This window comes from Mustela lutreola, chromosome 9, assembly GCF_030435805.1.
Source record: "Mustela lutreola isolate mMusLut2 chromosome 9, mMusLut2.pri, whole genome shotgun sequence".
NCBI lineage: Eukaryota > Metazoa > Chordata > Mammalia > Carnivora > Mustelidae > Mustela > Mustela lutreola.
The window spans coordinates 49,186,651-49,202,871 of record NC_081298.1 but is presented as its reverse complement, the minus strand read 5'-3'; the positions used below and the strand labels follow the sequence as shown (position 1 = coordinate 49,202,871).

The window sequence follows — 16,221 nt, the reverse complement described above, 5'->3', positions numbered from 1 at the left end:
ATAAATAAGATTACTAGAATTTATTGTTTAGCCCTGATAAATAGTAATAAAGGATGGATCCTTTATTTGCATTTCACAATAACTCTGTGAAGGAGGTAGGTAGGTATATTTTCCAATTTATAGATGAGAAATCACCAGTCAGTGGCATCATCTTGTCTCCTGGATCTTAAGCAGAGGGCATCTGGATCATCTGGTACCCATCCCACAGTTCTTGTCCAGAAATGGGGTAATTGTGAACATGAAAAGCAACCAAGCAACTGGTCTCACCATTTTGTTTCTTTTAATTAGGATATAACTGATATATAACACTATATTAGTTTCAAGTGTACAACTATTCAAAATTTGAATATATTGCAAAATAATTACCACAATAAGATTGTTGACATCCATCACCATGCATAGTAACACCTCTTTTTTCTTGTAATGAGAACTGTTAAGATCTACTCTCTTAGCAACTTTCAAATTTTCAACATAATATTATTGACTATAGTCACCATGCCGCATATTACATTCCCTAGGACTTATTAATTTTATAACTGGAAGTTTATACTTTTTGAACATCTTCACCCATTTACCTCACCTACCCACTGCCCCAACAATCACCAATGTGTTTTCAGTACCTATTGAGATCAGTGTTTGTTTAGTGAGTTTAGAATTTGTGTGTGTGTGTGTTTTAGATTTCAAAAATAAGTGAGATCATATGATTATTTGTTTTTCCATTTCTTATTTCACCTAACATAATTCCCTCAAGTTTCACCCACATAGTGACAAATGTCAGGATTCCGTTCTCTTTTTATGGCAGAATAATATTCCTGCGTGTGTGTGTGTGTGTGTGTGTGTGTGTGTGTGGGTGGGTGTCTATACAATTTCTTTATCCATTCATGCATTGATGGACACTTAGGTTGTTTTCCATGTTCTGGAAAGGTTCTTTTCATGTTCTGTAAGTAATACTTCAGTGAACACGGGGATGTAGATATCTTTTTGAGCTATAACCTAACTCATTTTCTTTGGGCAAATACCCCAAAGTAGAATTTCTACATGGTAGTTCTATTTTTTTTTTTTTTTGAGGGGTATCTATACTGCTTCCTATAGTAGTTGCCCAATTTACATGCCCACCAATAGTGCACAGGGGTTCTCTTTTCTCTACATGCTATTTCTTGTCTTTCTGATAACAGCCATTCTAACAGGTGTGAGGGGGTATCTCATTATGGATTTGATTTCTATTTCCCTGATGATCAGTGATGTTGAGTACCTTTTCATGTACCATGCATATGTCTTCTTTGGAAAAATGTCTGTTCAGATCTTCTGCTCATTTTTAATCAGATTTCTTTATTATTGAGTTCTATGAATCCTTTACATATTTTGATATAACCCCTAACAAATATATGATTTGCAAATATTTTGTCCCATTTGTTAGGTTTCTTTTCCATTTTGTGATTTCCTTTACTGTGCAGAAACTTTGGAGTTTGATATAGTTCCACTTATTGTTTGCTTTTGTTTGGTTTTATTTTTGTTGACTTTGCTTTTGGTGTCAAATACAAAAATCATTGCCAAAACCAGTGTCAAGGAGGTTACTACTTATTTTTTCTTCTAGGAATTTTACTGCTCTATGTCTTATGTTCAAATCAGTGGCCCATTTGAGTTAATTCCTATGTATGATATAAGATGGTGGTCCAGTTTTACTAATAATAAAAAAATAATCTTTAATAAATGGTAGTCCATTTATTAAAGAAACAGTTTTTTGCCATTATATATTCTTGGGTCCTTTGTCATAAGTTACTGGACCAAACATGCATTGGGTTCTCTATTCTGTTCCATTGATCTATGCATCTTTTTGTGTCAAAATCATACTGTTTTAATTATTATAGCTTTATAACCATTTGAAATCAGGAAGCATGATGCTTCCAGCTTTGTTCCTTTCTCAAGATTGCTTTGGCTATTCAGGGTCTTTTGTAGTTTCATATGAATTTTGGGATTGTTTGTTCTCTATGTGAAAAACACCATTGGAATTTGATGGGGATATCATTGACTCTGTAAATTGCTTGGGGTAGTATGGATATTTAAACAATACTAAGTGTTTAAATCCATTTGCACAGAGTAACCCTCTATTTATTTGTGTCTTCTTCAATTTTTATCATCAGTGTCTTACAGTATTTAGTGTATAGACCTTTCACTTGGTTAAATTTATTCCTAGGTATTTTATTCTTTTTAGTGCAATTGTAAATCAATTTTTTTCTTAATTTCTCTTTCTGATAGTTTGTCACTAGTGTATAGAGAAGCAACATATTTTTGTATATTGATTTTTGTATCCTACAGCTTTACTGATTTTAAGTGTGTTTATGTGGAGTCTTTAGTGTTTTCTCTATATGATATCATGCCATCTGCAAGTAGGGACAATTTACTTCTTTTCAATTTGGATGACTTTTATTTCTTTTTCTTACCTAATTGCTCTTGTTAGGACATCCACTACTATGTTGAATAAAAGTAGTGAAAATTGGAATCCCTGTCTTGCTCCTGATCTTAGAGGAAAAGCTTTCAGCTTTTCACTGTTGAAGATGATGTGAGAAATGGACTCATCATATATTGGCCTTTAATATGTTGAAATGCATTCCCCTTATACCCAATTTGTTGAGTTTTTATCATAAGTGAATGTTGAATTTTGCCAAATGCATCTGTCTTTTTCTGCATCTATTGAGATTATCACATAATTTTTTCTCCTTCATTTCATTAATGTGATGTATCACACTGATTTGAAGATGCTGAGCCATCCTTGCATCCATGGTTAAATCCCACTTAGTCATGGTGTGTGATCCTTTTAATGTATTGTTGATTTTGGTTTGCTAATATTTTGTTGAGGATTTTGCCTATAAGTTCATCAAGGATATTGTGATTTTCTTCTCTTATGTCATCCTTGTCTAGTTTTGGCATCAGGGTAGTGCTGGTATTGTACAATTTGTTTGGAAGTGTTCCCTCCTCCTCCTCTTCTTCTTCTTCTTTATTTTTTTGAAGAGTTTGGGAAGGACAGGCATTATTTCTTCTTTAAATGTTTGGTAAAATTATCAGTGAAGCTATCTGGTCCTAGACTTCAGCTTGCTGGGAGATTCTAGAATCTTTTCATTTTGCAAATCTGAGACTCCATACCTATTAAAAATCCCCCCCCTTTCCTCTACTAGTAACCACTCATCTATATTTTGTATCTATGCATTTGACTCCTCTAGGAACCTCATATAAGTAGAAGCATACAATATTTGTTTTCTTATGATTGGTTTATTTCACTTAGTAAAATTCTTCCAGGTTTATCCATGTTGCAGCATGGATCGGAATTTTCTTCCTCCTTAAGGCTGAATATTCCATTGTATGTAGATACCACATCCTTTTAAATCAATTCATCCTTCAATGGACATTTTGGTTTCATCCTTGAATTCCACCTCTTGACCCTCATGAATAATGCTGCTATTAACATGAGTGTGCAAATATCTCTTCAAGATTCCACTTTCAGTTCTTTTAGATATATATTTAAAAATGGGATTGCTGGGGCGCCTGGGTGGCTCAGTGGGTTAAACTGCTGCCTTCGGCTCAGGTCATGATCTCAGGGTCCTGGGATCGAGTCCCGCGTCGGGCTCTCTGCTCAGCAGGGAGCCTGCTTCCCTTCCTCTCTCTCTGCCTGCCTCTCCATCTACTTGTGATTTCTCTCTGTCAAATAAATAAATAAAATCTTAAATAAAAAAAAAATGGCATTGCTGGGTCATATAGTAATTCTATGTTTATTTTTTTAAGGAAACTCCCTACTACTTTCCTAACAATTGCACCATTTATAGTCCCACCAAAAGTGTACAAGAGTTCCAATTTCTTCACATGCTCTCCAAAACTCTTTGTTGTCGTTTTTAATTTTATAGTAGCCATCCTAATGGGTGTAGTTTTGATGCTCTGTTTCATTATCTGAGAGGCAAGCCCTCCTTCATTCCTCTTCACTTAAAACAAAACAAAACAAAAAAACCTTAACATCACAGCCTGATTATTCTTTTATGAAGTTTTAAATAATTGTATCAAGTTCAAAAGAAATTATAACATCAGGATTCTGACTTAAATGACATTAAATTTATAAATTAACTTGGTGAAAATGATGTCATCTTATTATTGAGTGTTCTTATCCAAGAGCATGGTATTTCTTTCCACTTATTCAAGTTTTTTCTTATTCCATGAGTAAAATTCTACAGTTTGTTTTGTATTGACCTATATAAATCTCTTGCCAAAATTATTTCTAGGTATCTTTTACTCCAGTTGTTTTGCTAATACCACACCAGAATGAGGTGGGCGCAGGTAACAAGGAAGCCCAGGGGTAGGGACACTGAACTTTGACAGAAGGGCATCACTAATGGCCAAGCTAAGCCTTGAAGGAGATTAGCAAGAGGTGTCAACGAGAACAGGGAGAGGCATGCAAGCATGTAGCATATGTGTGTATGTGTTTGTGAGTGTGTGTTGGGAGCAGGAACGACCCAGTGTTCTGGGAACCTAAATAGGTGGGGATAACACTGGAGGGTGAATAGTGTGTCAGGGACAGCTTGCTATTCTCCCAGGCAGACTGTCCTATTTCACCGAAGATGAGAAGCAGATGATGGTCTTCAAGATGAGGACCATTAAGGCAGAGATATGTTTTAAATGGTCATTCTTCCAATAGTCCTGGAGGCTGGACATGAGAAGCACATGGAAGTTGGTAAAAGAGACCTTGCAGGAAGCTGCTGAGAGAACTTGGAAGGATGTGAGTGTCTAGATGGAGCTAAGGTAGAAGAGATGTAAAGAAGAGGTTTAAAAAAAAAAAAAAAAAAAAAAACCTCAGAAGAAATCTGGTTATGGGAAAGAGGAAGGGGGCTAAGAAGTAAGCTGTTTTCTGGTGTGGGTATCTTGATCACTGTGTGTCATCACCAGGAATGGCATAGGCAGGGAGTGACAGGTCCTGGGGAAGGCCGAGGGGGTATTCTCTGAAGCAGTTGCCCCAAGGGAGATGCTAGCAGGCATGTGGATAGACAAAGCTGAGCCTTGGGAGGGCTTAAGGATAAAGAAATCTGAGAGCCAGCTGCCTATAAACCACAGCCAAAAGTTTGACCACAGGATAGTTTGGTTAGTAGGAATATAGGCAGTATTAAAAAACAGTGGCCTCCTGCCAGGGCTCAGGCCATTCTGTCAGAAAAGTCCTAGTCAGTGAAATCAAGGAGGGGCAAGGAGGGGAAGGAAGAGTCAGAGGAGAGAGAAGGGCATGGTCAGGATGGTGCTCCCAAGACATCCTCTGCGGCTAAGTCACACTGCAGTGGATACAGAGAGCCTTTGATTTTTGCCCCAAGAAACAAAGAAGTTCATCTGTGTTTTACTCTCTAAAAAGGCATCAACTTAGTCTTAAGAAGAGAGACATAAGCAATGGGCAGATTCCAATTCCCTAAAATACACTTTTGAAATATATAAAGTTCTGAATACAAATTCCAGGAAGACCAGCATTTTTGGTAGTGTTGAAATGTCCAGGATATCTGCATCTTCTGCGAAAAGCCTCATGCTGAGAGCAACAAGAGGGCAGAGTGTCCGCAAAGTCTCGCTGGGTGACCCGCTGTCCTACTTAGTTTATTTTGATGCTCTCTATAAATGTCTGGGGCCCGTGGCATTTAGAGGGAACAGGTTTTCCACTGCTATATGTTCTGCAGGAGATTTCTGTTCTGGTCTTTTCTAGGTACACAACTCCCTGGCCTGGCCTAACCCAGCTTCCCCTTCCCCCACACTATCGGTCACAGTTTGCTACTTGCTGTGGGCACTATCCTCTAAGGAAGCCACCAAACAGCACAGATGGAGAAATGATCTAATTACATTTTGTACTCCTTGGGCTTTGTTGCAAAGTAGAAGTGTCTGCATCTGTTTGTCTGCCCAATCATTACACAGGATTTTTTATTGTCCTAAGCATTAAGCCAGATACTAGCAATGTCAGGAAAACTGAGTGTCATGGGTGAGAAAGCATGAACTTTAGAGACAAGTACAGGAAAAAACCCTAAAGATTTGAGTCCATGCACAGAGGCTCTACAACTAACAGCAAAATATCATAGAGCAAGCTGAATAAACCTTCTGGGTCTCAGCCCGCCAAGTATATTATGTGGGCATCCCAAGAGGTTACCCAGGAATTAAAATCTCATAATACACACATTTCAAGTCTTCATTCCCCCCCTCTTCCTTTCTCTTCCCTTCCTCTTCTTTTCTGAGAGAGAGATATGGATCATATAATAAGACACAAGCAGTAGAAGGCATCCATTTGTTATCCTGGTAACCCTCAGACAAGCTACAAACAAGCTCTGCAATCTTGAATGTGGCCTCCAGAATTCAGCTCACTCTGCTTCTCCAAATTCTTTTACTCCCCTCCGTTTCATCCAGACGCCAGAATGGTGAGGCTGCCCCTTTCAATGCAGCCGGCCCAGCTTTGCTGTGAGGTGCCAGTGGGTGCAACACCTTCCCTCAGAGAGAGTGGAAAGTGGAAGTCTACGACTCAGGGAGTGATGCCATACCCAGCCCTCAGAGCCAAATCTTGAGATCAGGAAGGCTAGAAGACTGCATTGGTGCCATAGGTCCAGATGGGCCAGCCCTTGGCATCTGGAATATCTGTAACTGTGCAGAAGTGAGGTCATTCCTCACCCTGGTTATGGGCTCAGGCTTGCCTCTCCATGAGCCCCTGCATCACCCATCTCTCACCCCCACCCCCAAACACTTCAATTTCCACTGAAGTGAAAGTGAAAGGGTCTGGAAACTCATGTTCATCACTAAGCACTTCTTTTGCTCCTAAAGTATGCCAGTTTCACCTTAACACTGCCACTACTCGGTCCTTGGTATGCAGTTAGCTCACATGCATACATAGGCCCCTGGGCCCTCACCTGAAAGATGGAAAGAACCTTTCTAGGTCTGAGGATGGTGTTCCAGAGAGATCACATGGCTTTCTCCCAGGAGTGCAAAAGACAAGCCCAGGAGCATAAATCCTGAGTTTTGGGAAATCTGTCAGCTGTGGAAGCTGAGTTTCCATTCTGCAGAAGCAGAGAAGTTCAAGGCTGTGGGGCTTGGGGCTAGAGTCAGGAACTGTGCTATGGGAACTGTGCTATCAGAAGCTACCAGGAGGATGTACTACTTCATGTGGGTGCCTGAGGACCTGGGGTCCCTCCCACCAGGCAAAGTTTCTCCAGCCCAAAAGTAAGCCTAAAATTGGACATAGCTTGCAATTCAAAATTGGAGTAGAAATTTTCAAAGGTCACCAGAAACCTTTGCAGGTACCAAGGGACATTAGAATAGTTAGAGCACAAGACATAGGGAGGTAGGGCCATTCCAGATGGATGACAGCTCAGCTAACTAATCCTTATCAAGGGGTCCCCCGGAAGCCCTTTGTTCACACCATCTGTGAGCTTCTTTGCTATAGTTCTGGGTGCACAGAGCAGCTGGAGACAGGCAGTGCTAAACTCTGAATGGGACGGAATGGCAGTAGACCATCAATGGGAGGTAGCCTTTGCCTGCAGAGGAGATTCCAACTGGAGGAATACAAAAAGGTAAGTAGGAAAGAAGAAGGGAGGTGCCAGCTAGGTGTGACATTCCAAAGCATGAACTTTCCAAAATAGAATGCTGATGTCATAAAGTTCTTGAACATGGAAAAATATCTCTGCTCCGGCAAAGAAAGAGGGTGCTTGAGGTTGGGCCATGGTCAAACACCAATAGAGAGAGGGTGCCACCATGCTGGCCACACCTTATACAAGGGCGACACCTTACACAAGAGCCACACAAGAGGTGACATGTGCTGTGTGGCCCTGTTGGCCTGCAGTGCACAACCTCAGAGCAATTGCTGGAATCTGGAATGAAAGTATATGTTTGGGACCCAAAAGTCTGAAAGATATGTTATTCCTGGAAAGATACTTGCCAAATCAGCTACTCAAGGTCTAGTATCAGGAAATGAAACTGCATTATTCTTCAGACTTTCAGTCAACAAATACATTTTTCCACTTGCTTTAGAATAAACTGTGATGTTCCAAAATGCTCCTATTCATAGTTAATATAGCTACACCAAGAAATACTCAGATAAGCCATCGTGCCAATGGATATTATGCAAGAGGACCCCAACAAGTAGGGTCAAAGGGAATGACAGAAGGATCAGTGGCCATCAAATCAGTGCCCCCCCTCACTCTGAGTCACTGAGTGGGACGCTGTTGCAGGTTGCATGGCCATTCCCTCCCAGAGGCAGTTAGAAGAGGATTCCAACAAAAGCCTTGATGATATAATTCTGAAAAAAAGAACAACAATGTGGTTGCCCCATGTCCACAGCTTTTAAAAAAAAAAAAAAAAAAAAGAAATCAATATAAGAATAAAAGGAGGGAATGAATTTGGAAACAACAAAACAGATGGTTCCCCTTTACTTAAAATCAGCTTCTACCAGGAATCCACGTTTGTGAGGGAGTTTAATGTACTGTACTACACTGGAGTGCTGATAAGGAATGTGCTGTGTCTCTGGGTTTAGTGTAGAAAGAAAAGCTGTGAAATAGTATGCATATTAATTAATCTGCTCACAGCTCTTTGTGGAGGAACTGTTTGTGCCCAAGGGCACCACGGGAAAGGAAAGAAACTGGGGGAGAAAAGTGAAAAAAAGATTGAATGCAGCCAAGAGACACTGGCATGCATTTCAGGAGTGGGCTGGGAAGTGGTGGGACTGGCGAGAGCAGGGTCCTGTCCACTGGCTATGTGCGCGCGGAGGCTACAGGAGACCTGGAGCCAGCTGGGTGGCTCTTAAAATACATCTATGAATGTCTGAGCTACTAGCACAGGACAGACCCTGTGCTTAGTAGGTGTCCAGACTCAGTGTGCACTGTTTATCTGTCACATCTCAACTTTCTTGACTGCCCTACAGGACACGGTCCCTGTACACCAACTGATAATCACAAGATCCCTTCTAAAGGAAACAGGAAAAAGGGTAAAGCTGAGATTTCAGATATTAAGGTTGCCTACAGAAATGTTCTCCCTTATCTGTGGTTTCAGTTTCCACAGCTTAAGTTACACACAGTCAGCTGAGGTCCAGGAGCAGATGCTCCTCCCCTGACATGCAGTAAGAAGGTCAACAACAGCCTACATCACAACGCCTACTCATTCACCTCACTTAAGCTCATCACGTGGGCATTTTATCATCTCACATCATCACTGGATGGGGGAGTACAGTTCAGTAAGATATTTTAAGAGAGAGGGGGGAGACCATAACCACCTAACTATTAATAAAGTGTATTGTTTTAGTTATTTTATTTTATTATTAGCTATTGTTGTTAATCTCTTATTGTGACTAACTGGTTAATTAAACTTTACCATAGATATGCATGTGTAGGAAAAAATATAGTTTATATAGGGTTTCAGGCATCCACTGGGAATGCTGGAACACATTCTCTACAGATAAAGGGGAACTACTGTACTTTATTTAAAGGCAAGTTTAGGCATGGCGAATAACAAAATGATTGGTAGCAATCCATAGCAATCTATAGCAGGGCACCTTCAGGGTCCCCCCTAATGCTAAATATAACCTGAGCTCCCCCCTCAGAAATGCTACTGGTTTCCTAACCCTGTCCCAGGACTTAACCCATTAGGAGCCCAAAAGCAAATCCTCTTATTTCAAATACCTACATCAACTGAGAGGCTATGCCACTAAGGTCTGAGAATAAGTGTATAAGAATAAGTTAAAAACTGCATACTGTATGAATGCCTGGATGGCTCAGTTTGTTAAGTGTCTGACTCCTGATTTCGGCTCAGGTCATGATCTCAGGGTTGTGAGATCCAGCCCTGCACTGGGCTCCATGCTGAGTGTGAAACCTGCTGGAGTCTCTCTCTCTCTCTGTCTCCTTCTGTTCCCCTCACCTCCCATTCACACTTGTGTACACTCTCAAAAAAAAAAACAAAACAAACAAACAAAACACACACACACACACACCCTGCATATTGTACACAGGGCAGAAAGGTGAATTTATGTAACATATTTTTTGTCTGTTTCCCTGAGCAGAGGTGAAGCTCCAGAATATTCGAGATAAAATATTTTTTCTCTTTCAGAGTATCTTTGGCTTAAAGTTGAGACAATGGAATAGCATATTTGTAGTTCTAATTGTCTGAAATGTTTATTTGCTCCTTTGTTTTGTTTTGGATACAGACGTTCCCCAATCAAGAAGAAAAATAAAGAGGGAACAGAAGGGAGGTGTGTTTGAAAGTGGCTACCCAGTGAGGCTGAAGGTTTGAGAACCAATGATTTTCCCGAATATGAATTTAAACTAAGCAGGCCCTTTCTGAAAGACTCACAGTGCAACCAGGAAATACCTCCCTTTCCTTTTCCACGGAGTCACACCCCCTAAATGTCACAACATTATAGCATTATCAAGACCTAAGTTCCAAATGACTATGAACAACACAAGAATTGATTGAGAACTAAAAACTCAAAACATTTCACACCGACTAAACATTGATTTGAACCTCCAGGGCAAAACTCCCCATCTCTCTGGAATAAAGTTAATTGAACTCCTAGATAAATTCTTCTCACATGAGTAAATATGCAAAACTGTCCCCTGGGTGGGTCTGAAGTATACTTCCAGAAGCAGCTTCTATCACCTGTATTTTCTACACATCTATGCTATTTCCTATTCATGTTACGCTTGGTTCTGACCGTTACCTTGGATCCCAATGCTTATTTGTTACTGTTGGTCTTCAGTATTTTATGTAATACAATTTAACAGGTTATTTATCATAAAGTGATTTAAGAGGACTTGGACTTCTGATCTAAGCAAAGTTTGTAATTTAAATCACCATGTGCCTTGGTGCTTTGTGGCTTGCTGATAATCTCTTGTTAAGATGTTTTCTCCTAGAGCACATGTATCATGCAATTTTTATAATGTGATATGAGTCAAAATTGATATGTGCTAAGGATATATTTCTGCTCACATGTTTTTCCTGTATATTCCCTGTAAACCCCACCTGACATGAATGTCTGCACCACTTAGGCATGTTCCTACATGAGAACACATGCCCAGAGGAATGAGTGCACACTGTCGTCACTGACACTTGCTGAAGAACCAAGGGCAGAGCACGGTCTTTTCTGAGCTCTCAGAGGGCCCTGGGGATGCAACTACACCAGAAGAGACTTGCAGTTAAGGCACTAAAGTGTTCTCAATACCAAGTCTTCCCTGTTTAAAAAACTGTGCCAACCATAACGATTTTATTTTCATAATCCTGGAAAGAACAGAGATGAAAAGAAACAGAAGCTTGGAAAAGCTAAGTGAGCAGTCTAAGATCAACAAAAAGCAAGTGGCAGAACCCAGAGTTTGAAACCTGTCATCTCACAGGCCCTCCATAGAGGCAGTGGGGTAGGTGGCTGCAGACTGGGGAAAATCCCAATGTGTATTCCCCACTTGTTCCCCCTGCATACTCAGCTGAAATCCAGTACACTGGCTGGCAAATAAAACCACTGTGGAGGCACTGATTGTAGCCCAGTGACTGAAAGAGTTACCCGCCCCTTCTAAAGGCATATTTATGAACTCAAAAAACCTGGAAATGTCTATACACCTTGCAAGGAGAATGTTGAGGAAACACGTTTGTTAAAGCATCTTGCTACTGCCTTCATTGTTTCAATTCTAGTGACATTGGCAGGAACCTGGTCAGCCTATCTTTAATGTTTGGAATATTTAATGTATGCATATTTTCAATGCGCTGCTCTTTTGACATGTTGGTGCCACATCTCCAGTGTAGTGATGCTGGGTCAAAAGCTCTGACTCCATATCACCTCACATCAACCAATTTCAGCAAAATAACCCCAGGACTTCCCATTGAATGAACAAGTTGTTTTGCTACTGATTTAGCCTCACTGCTTTGCTGATGCTGACGAATGAACACTCCACTCTTCAATCCTTGCCACCTCCACCCATTCACTCCAAAGAATCTTACTGGTAAGATGAAGTCTGCTCAAGCTACAGGTCACAGTATTGCAATTAGTCTGTGTTGGTCATGAGACTTTCCAGTGTGCATGGGGCTGGGGGCTGCAAAGGCCAAAATGAGGGGCTCAAGGCCATGCTGGTATCATGGAAAGGCAAGATTTTACTTAAAACTGCTCACTTACAGGATGGTTATTCATATTGCAAAAGGTTAACTAAGGATGCCTTTAAATAATGCACTTTATACAGGTATTCAAAAGTCTGCCTGAATCCTCCCAGAACATTGACAATTTTTAGGAGCAGCTTTTATATAAAAGAAGGCACAGAGGTGGCAGGGTAGAAGGGAGGCATGTAAGAATGTGGGGGTGGGGGATCCCCTCCCATTGTTTATGGAGGTCTTACCATGCTATTCCTCTCCAGCCAACAGAAACAACATTTGGACTCACATCTTTGCAAACAGAGTATCTCCCTACACGGTGCATCAGATGTGACGGGTGTGATGACCGAACACTTTCTAATTGAGAGATGAAGTATTCAGTACTGCTCATGAACCCCAGAATAGCACCAACTAGTGTCTTGGATAGAAAACTTACATAAGAAAATACCTTTTTATTCTCTTATAATAGAAATAACTCTCTAGAAAAATACAGGTCAGAGTTAATGAGAAAGATGAGTCAAGTCCAGGGTGTAGCACTTTTAATTTATGTCACGCTAAATGTGGAATAAATTAATTGCTTCCGATTTATGGATTGAGTTTAAAGTTTTTACAAAAAAGAAAAATCTTTCACCTCTCATGGTTCAGCTGGAATCCTTTTTATTCCTTGCACATCAACTAGTATAAGTCAAATCTAATGGTTTCAAATGTCTCTTTTTCTTCAGGATCTGGATTTCTCTTTCCTTCTTCAATCCCACTGTCACAAGGAACATCAGCAGATTTTCTTCTACTACCCCAAAACAAAAATGGAGGTACCTTCATTTCCTTTTTAACATCACCTAGGTTCTAACAGAATCATTTAAAGTACGTTTTGTGGGGGGTTTTTTGTTTTTTTGTTTTGTTTTGATGATAGGTGAAAATTGAACAAAATGCCATTAGGTGGAGATACACAGGGATACATTTAGAGATGATGTGGGCTTGGAAAGGGTTTTTAAACCCATCATCAAACATGGCCTCCAAAACTCTGAGGAGGGATGATTAAAAAGAGGTCAGGAAAAAGGGTCAGTGAATGTGGTGCTGGATGAAGGGTACACTGGGGGTTCAGTGTATTATTCTTTCAACTTTGGTGTACCATTGAGACTTTCTATCATAAAACAAAACAAAACAACTTTAAACACAGATTTTCCCATTTCCCCCCTTTATTTAACAAGACCCTCTTGGCTATGGAGATTCCATTTTCATGCCGTAGGTGGGGCAGGGTGGGAGAGAGCACCAGACCAGCTACAAACCAACCTTTGCTTCTTGTAAAGAAAACAAGGATGTTGGATAGAGGGAGGAAAGGAAGGAGGTGGAGGGCTCTTTCTCACATTCTCTCACAGGCTTGGCACCTGTGGTCTGATTTCCAAAAAGACAGTGCACACAACAACCAGGCACACAGTATGCAATAATTCATCCGAAAATTTGGCTCCCATTACTTCCTGTCCTAGCCAGAAGGGACATCTGACTGCCGCGGGGCCACCTCAGAGGCTCATCTTCAGTTCTGTGAGGATTTTGGAGTCCGACCCCTCTCGGAGGACCACATCCTGCACCAACGCAGACTGTCCTGGCAATCACACCTCAGCAAGGAAAAGTTGGCTCGCTCTGGGGTTTGTTACCAGGCTGCTCACCCCACAGGCTGCCGGTCTGCGCAGCACGCCTCTCCCTTTGGGCTCTGACTAAACACGCTGGCCAGGAGGAGGGAGACGGACAGATACACAGGCAGGCGCGCTCGCACCACCGCCTGAGCCCAATTCTAACTAGAAAACGGAGCCACCCACCCACCCTCTATCCTTCAAATCAGCTAAGCCCTCAGCTGGTGTCTGCTGTACTGAGCACCGGGACAGGGCCAGGGAAGGCGCAGACGTGAGTCCCGGCCGCTAGCCCGGCGGCGCCCGCGCATCTGACGCCGCAGAAGGACTGCGCTCACCTGAGGTCTGGATGCCAGAAGCCCAAGCCTCTGCGTGCAAGGGGACCCCCCCCCCACACACACACACACTAAGGAAATGAAGGCAACCAGATGAAGCTTTCCTCTGATCTTTCAGAAAAGCCAAGAGACCCCACTGGCATCCTCTCCAAAGCAAGACTGGAAGCGCCCACTCTACTGGAGTCTTGCAGAAAACGCGCAAGCTATCAAAGCCCCTTCCCTTAGAAAAGTGCCTAACTCTGCCGGTAATCCATTCCTCTCTGTCCGCAGCGCGGAGAGCACACACCGAGAGGTAGAAATCATGTCTAGGGAAATAGAGACTAGAACTTGATCCCTAAAAGCGTGTCCACTCTGTCTCCTCTCTGACCAGGGGCTGGCGACTCCCAGGGCTGTGGGCTGTCCTGGCTGCCAAGGACCAGACAGCTCTCGGAAGCAGGGGGCTCCAGGAGTCCCCGCCTTCGTCCTGGTTCGAGGTCGGGAGTCCCCATCCCAGCGCGCTCGAGCCCTCGCCTTCCTTTTTCCCTTTGCTTGGCGAAGGCAATCCAAGCCGGTTTCCCTTCCCGGTCCCATTTGGACCTCGGTCCCCAGCTCCGTGGCTGCCCCGCTCACCAGCCCCAGCCGGTCTCCTTTGGGTCGCTTCAGGGGGTCGCCCGAAACCGCAGAGTCAATGCCTGCCGCGCGCCGTCAGGGCCTTGGGCAGTTCCGCTCCTCTGCGCTCCCAGGTCTGGGTCTCACTAGCTCCCAGCGACTTTGCACAACAGCCCCTCCGTGTCGCTGGGGCGCCTGGGGTGGCGAGGCGCCAAGCTGCAGCCGAGGCTGACAGCAGCCGGCCCCTTCCTCCGCATCTTCCTCGCCCGCTCTGCTCTCCCCTCGCTCTTGGGGACCCCTCGCCTCCCAGGTCCAGCCGCCGCGACCACCCGGACTCACCGCGGGCAACGCGCCGCCGCTGGGTCTGCGCGCTCCCAGGCGGAGCCAGGGCGCCCTCCCGCGCAAGGGCCGCCTCCTGCTCCCGCCCGCAGCCCCCGCCCAGCTCCTTGCGGGCCCCTCTGCCCGCCCGCGCTGCCGGGGCGGTCGGGACTTACCTCCCCGACAAGGTGACCCGGCCGGTGCGCCCAGGCGGCCGCCCGCGCGTCTCCGGAGCCGGCGAGCGTGCGGGGCGCCGAACGGTGCGGCGCCCGCCTCTGCTGCCCAGCTCCCCAGCTCTCTCCTCCTCTGCCCTCCCCCCTCCCGGCCTCCCCTCCGCGCGGCTCTCCGCCCTGCGCTAGCCTCCCGCGCCCCTCGCTGCCCCGCGTGTGCTGGAGCGCGGGGCTAGGGGCAGCGGCGGCAGCCCAGGGCAGCCGGGAGCTCGCGCGTGGCGGCAACCGGGCGGAGCCGGGCCCTCCAGCCCCTGGGAAAGGAAAGGGTGCGGAGAGACGCCCCCAGCGCGCGCCTACTACGCAGGTTGGGCGAGGGGCGTCCCGGGACGCGCCACTGGGCTAGCCAAGCCTGGCGACACACGTGCTGAAGGCGGTGGCCAGCAGGCTCTGGGGGAGGATGGCAGCTAGGAAAAGGGAACGGCCCCGTGGAAGGCGGCCACCAACTTTGCACCAAGCTGACTGGGCCCCTGGAGGTGATCAAGTCTGGCGGGTGGCCCGGGTCCGGTGTCTGGGAATGTGAAAGCGACAGAGACTGGAGGAGGGGTCAGACTCTGGGCACTCGGAGGACAGGGATTTGCAGCTTGGCTGTGAGAAATGACGGTTCCTCTTGGTCCTAAAGGCCTCCCCAAAGCTCCTGTATGGTTTTGAGGTTCAGAAGGACCCATCTTCAGGGTCTGGCATCTGTTCAAGCCCTGAGCAGCCAGCTATCCAGGGGAAAACAGGTGCTGGCCCAAATTCCTAGACACCTTGCTCAGCCCCAAACCAGTCTGTTTTCTTCCAATGTTTGCACTTTGGCAGTTGGAATTAAAAGAAAACTAAAGCTGTGGGGGTGGGCAGGCTGGGGGGTATAATCCTGGTGAGGAAAATGGGAATAGGGTAGCAGAGCAGAGTGAGGATCACCTCCCAAGATATCCTGCATTTGAAGTGTTGGGGGAAGGGGAGAATAGCGTCTTTAGTTTGAATTCTATAGAGAAAGAACCTGAATGAAACATCTATCAAAAAGGGGGTCACAGGTTATTT

At 44.2% G+C, this 16,221-nt stretch overlaps 1 protein-coding gene across 3 annotated transcripts in view; it reads right to left on the bottom strand.

The window, feature by feature from the left end:
- The window catches only part of SYNDIG1 (synapse differentiation inducing 1), a 174,295-nt gene extending 159,000 nt beyond the window's left edge, over positions 1-15,295 (bottom strand). Inside the window, exon 1 of one of the 3 annotated variants that reach the window (XM_059134226.1) lies at positions 15,148-15,295. The gene's annotated coding sequence lies outside the window, so the exon portion shown is untranslated. The other 2 variants (XM_059134228.1, XM_059134227.1) reach the window with 2 other exon arrangements.
- Positions 15,296-16,221: the final 926 nt, after the last annotated feature.